The sequence below is a fragment of the Rhea americana genome, unplaced genomic scaffold, assembly GCF_003343005.1.
Source record: "Rhea americana isolate MKP2758 unplaced genomic scaffold, rheAme1 scaffold_68, whole genome shotgun sequence".
Taxonomy (NCBI): domain Eukaryota; kingdom Metazoa; phylum Chordata; class Aves; order Rheiformes; family Rheidae; genus Rhea; species Rhea americana.
This window is the reverse complement of record NW_028186845.1, coordinates 3,120,368-3,125,673: the sequence shown is the minus strand read 5'-3', so window position 1 is coordinate 3,125,673 and position 5,306 is coordinate 3,120,368.

The following is a 5,306-nucleotide window of genomic DNA, read 5'->3' as shown; positions in this document are numbered from 1 at the left end:
TGAGCGCGGCAGCAGCTTTCGGAGCTGGAGCTTCCCAGACGACAACAAATCCAAACGGCCTTCTCATGCCGTGAACATATTAGCCTTAACACTATTTTTTTTAATATTTTCCAACGAATTGCTGCTCGCACCTCAAAGCAAGCCGGTTTCTGAGAAACGTTTCCCGCAGCAGCTCCCCGTGCCGCCTTTTCCGCTGCTCTGAGGCCAGAAGATGAACAGCGCTTTTTGTCTTTTTTTTTTTCTCTCTCTCATTTGAGAGTTTTCTTGGTGAGGATGAAACCACAAAACAGAAGGCAGCCTAAATGAAATTATTAACCAAGGGAAACCACCAAAGGAACATGATTAATTTGCCAACGAACAGAGCCCGGTTTGTTCTTTTAGGCAACGCATCCTAAAGCAATTGAATCACCCCTTGAAAAAACCCAGTAGATGATTGAGCCCTGAGGTACACCCGTTCGCTACCCTTAATAAATCCGCTTCACGAAGGGGGTAGTACGCTTTCCTCAGAAGAACCTGGTATTTTTTTTTCCATTTTAAGGAATTGAATAGGTAGTTCAAAATCTATCTACAGCGTCCTTCAAGAAAAAWAATATCAAAGGTTTATCTCTTGTTTCATCTCAGCAAGTTAATTATGCTCCCATAATTGAGTTAAACCAGCAGCTCATTGAAAATACCACGGGCTCACTTTTATTTTTTAACAAAAAGTGTCACAAGCCCCAAATCTTTGGCAGAAACAAGCACCCGAAGAGCTGGATCATGCCCTGCATGGCACGGAAGGTCCCCGCGATGCACCGCTTCGCCTCAGGCTGGTTTAAGAAAAGCAGCTGACTTTTATTTTTTTCTGATTTTATCTGATTTCACGCTGATTTCAAGCGTGCTGGGTGAGGGCCAGAGGTGCCGGGCAGAGGGAGCCACAGGCATCACGCGGGCCCGGGAGCTGCCCGGGAGCCGCACAGGGAGCACAGGGAGCACAGGGCACGCGGGACGCAACCACCAGTGCATGGGATGCAACCACTGACGTGCGGGACGCAACCACCAGTGCATGGGATGCAACCACTGACGTGCGGGACGCAACCACCAGTGCATGGGATGCAACCACTGACGTGCGGGACACAACCACCAGTGCATGGGATGCAACCACCGGCATGCGGGATGCAACCACCASTGCRYGGGATGCAACCACTGACATGCAGGAYACAACCACCGGCGCACGGGATGCAACCACTGACGTGTGGGACGCACCACCAGCACATGGGATGCAACCACCGGTGCGCAGGATGCAACCACTGACATGCAGGATACAACCACCGGTGCACAGGATGCAACCACTGACATGCAGGATACAACCACCGGCGTGCAGGATGCAACCACCGGCGCATGGGATGCAACCACCGGTGCGCAGGATGCAACCACTGACATGCAGGATACAACCACCGGCGTGCAGGATGCAACCACCGGTGCATGGGATGCAACCACCGGCATGCAGGGTGCAACCACCGGCGCGTGGGACGCAACCACCGCAGCCAACCGAGAAACGGCGGCGAGGCGCTGGGCAGCGGCCATCGAGGCCAAGTGGCTCCAGAGACGTCAAACTACAGCGTGCCCCGAGGGTTCCTTGAAGCCGCGGCGGAGCGCACCTGGGAGACGCTCCGGGCTGGGCGGGAGGCGCGCGGGAGCCGCAGCGAGGGCGGCGAGCCCCTGCCGCGCTGCCACGCGGCTGCCAGCTCCAGCGCGTTTCTCATCAGCGTTTCGCTTCAGATTTCACCCATTCAACTAATTCCACTAATTCTAGGGAATTACAGAAATAATTGCTATTTTCCAATAGATACAGGGCCTGCCTCTCGAGGCAGGAAAAAAAAGGGGGGGGGGGGGATCAGTGGAGCAGTGTTTAAGGGAAGTCAAAATAAGCTATTTCCATCTCCTCGTCTGCAATTAACTTCAGCGCGYAACACGGCGGGAGGCGGCGCAGGGGAGACGCGCGCCTTCGTTGCATCCCTCCCTCCCTGCAAGCGGCGAGATCAGCGGAGCCCCGCGGCACCCTCGCGCCCAAAGCGCCGGGGCCAAGCGCCGGTGGCGCGGGGTGCCCGTCCCGCAGCCCGCCCCGGCTCCCGGCCCGCCGGAGGAGGAGCGGAAACCTGGCGGCGCCGGGGGATTTGTCCTGAGACGTGTCGCGCACGTCCCGGTGACCTCCACCGGCGAGGAGGGCGCTCGGGCCTCGGCTCGCGTTTCTCATCCTTCGCCCCACGGTGTTAAAACCACCGCTGACGTGGCGACCTGCTGATGTGCGTTAACTATTCACCTTGGTGATGCTTCCTTTGAAGAGTTTTCCCTTTWACAGCTCGGTTTTCATCACTGTCCCCACCTCTCCAAAATGCTCCATCTTCTGCTCAAGTGTCATCTGCGGATTTTGCTCCCAATTAATATTTCTATGGCAACTGCATTTAATTTTGAAGTTGTAGCACTCACTCTGCGTCGCGATCAGACCCTCCTCCCCAGCTCACAAATGGAAGATCCTCCGGAAAAAAAAAAAAAAAAAAACAACCAGTTTTCTCTACTTGCTATTAAGAAACTTGTGCATGGAGCCGGCAGCGCCTAGAAGCCCCAGCGGCCTCGCTGGTATTTCCTTCGGGAGAATGGAGACGGCCTGAGGAMCTGCAGTGCGGAGCCGGCGGCAGAAACGCTCGAGCACGGCAGGCTCCGGCTGCGCTGGGCTGGAAACGCCGCGCCGCGCCGGCCCCGGGCAGCGCTCGCCCGCGGAAGGGGACCGTGAACCGAGATGTATTATTTTTCGTACTAAAGGTGACGTTATTTTGGCTGGGAAGATTTTGACTGTTTTTTGAAAGTTTTCCCCCACTTCCTGAAGATCTCCCACTTCCTCATCCTTGTCAACAGGGACAAGAAAAGGAACCAGGGAAAGCTGGAGGAGAGCGGARAAAGTCCAACGCTTCCAGCAAAATCACCAGTCAACGTTTGCTCTGTGCAAAAATACATCGTCCTCCCCTACGTCACCCTAGCGAGCATCAGCCGACAGCAAACGCCTTCGCCGCACCTAGGAAAAGCCCAAAACGCGCCGACTCCGCGAACGCGCCGGGACGGATCGGCACGCCGGGTCGGCAGTAGCGGCCGGCGACGCGGCTTCCCCCCCCCCCGGATCCTTGAGAGGATCCTTCGGCCGCGGGAACTCCGTAGCCTGCCACCGTCCGCGGCGGAGAAACGTCCCGCGGGAGCCGAGCGGAGGCGGGAGCGGGCTGGAAACGCTGCGGGCGGCGGGCTTTGGCTTTTCCTCACTGCGCTTCAACCCGCTCCTGGACGTGTACTTAGGGAAAACTCTGACATTTATCACGAGAATTTCCTTGGTTAAARCCAGAGACTCTGATTCCGTTAACAATTTTGTAATGGATTAATGAAATTTTCCAGTGGAAAAGAGATTGTGAAACTCTCCCGGGAGCTTCCAATTTGACCCAAACAATCTGTCAAATAAAGACAACTGCAGTCTAGCCGGCCGGCGTCTCGACGGGCTCTGAGCTCATCGCGAGCCTAACGAGCAATAAATAAGAAACCAGGGGGACAACTGGAGAGGCCGGAGAGGAGCCCGTCCGCCTTGCCCCTCGTCCGTGCCCCCGGCGAGGAGCGGGCCCGGGGGGGGGCTGAGGACGCAGGCTTCTGCGGGCGCCCGGGGCGCTTAATCCTTAAACGCTAATCTTCAAACGTCGATGAACACCGCAAGAAGGTCGGAGGTGCTCCAAAAACGGGGCTGCGGGGGGACGGGGCTCCTCGGGGCGGGGGCCTCCTGCCGCCCCCCTGCCCAGCTCCCGAGCCCGTATATATAAATATAAATATAAATACACCTGGCAAGGCCGCACACGCGCTCAGCAGGAGCGACGCGCGCCAGCGCCGAGAGGCCGCGCGGCGCACCGCAGCCCGCCCCGGATCGCCTCGGCGCGGGCAGCGGCTCAGCCGAAAGCACGTCTGCTCAAAATGATGAGGATTTTTTTTTAGGCAAACCCGCAGATGGCCGAAGCCTCCCAGGCGCCGGGGTTGTGCACGGCCAGGGCTTCGCGYCTGGGCTTCGCTGCATTCATCACCTTTGCAGATACAAACCACCCGAGGAGCCCGTATTTTGCACCCGCAGCGATACAAAGAGGCTGARATATAGGTGTTACACGTTTAGCAGCAAGAAAAGCCAATTCCAAATCGTGCACGRGCGGAATGAATTGCTCTTAAAAGATCTAATCAAGAACTTTTCCTTATTGCCCCCTTTTAAGCAGGTACGGTATGTGACGTGTTTAGGCTCCAAAGGAGATGCTCTAGACGCTGCTGTGACTAAGGCCAGATGCAATTAGAGCAGGGGAGGAACATTTATCATGTGCCGGAGCGAATTAGGCATCTCGACTTCTCAGAAGAATTGAACGCAGAGGGTGAATTTTTTTCCAGTTTCTCTCACATCTCCAATATTATTAAGTTCAGCTAGAAAACACTCGAGACAAATTGACTCATCTGAGCCCATCTCTTCATAATTGTTACGCGTCCGGAATTGGCTGAGCTAAACGAACGCTTCACACGGCGTTTGACAGACCCTGTTGTCCGGACGCGATATTAAAAACGTCGAAATCAACACGAGAGCTAGAGCAGAGCTTAGGGATATTGCTTTTTTGGAGTGGCGTACACTGYTTTAGTTGAGCTGTAGCATATACTTATGGCTTTAAACATGGTTTTAGGCATAGATAAAGAGATATTCTTTTCCTATTGAACAGCAATGCTGTTCAATAGTATTTGGGTCTGCGCGCTGCYGGCGTGGTGTCAGATCCCGTTTTCAGGACCCACGAGCTTTGCAAAAACCCAAAGCCAGGCAAAACAAATGCTGACGCAGGGAACTTCTGCAGGGGCAGTTTCTGCCCAGGGGCAGGGGCGGCGCGCGCAGGAGCCCCCTCGCCCCGCGCCGCGGCCCTGGGCGCCCGCTGCGGGAATTTTCCCTTTCTCTACGCGCTTAATGCTGAGCAGGGTGGGTTTGTTTTGGTTTTTTTCCCCCCTTTAACTCTGCTTTCCTACGGAAACACCCCAGCACTCCATACGCCTCTCACTGTGCCGTGCCGTGCCATGTTGTGCTGCGCCGTGCCGAGGGCCCGCGGGGTCGCAGATCTGTTAAACAGCTGCTTGAGGTTTAGCAATTAGCTAATAAGAGACTCCTGCACATTACAGGGGATAAACTTCAATAAATACGTCCTTACTCAACCGGAGGGCAGGTGGTGGGCGCTTGCAGGAGCTCGCGCGGCGGTGGGGGCTCGGTTCTCGCACTCAAAGGCGGC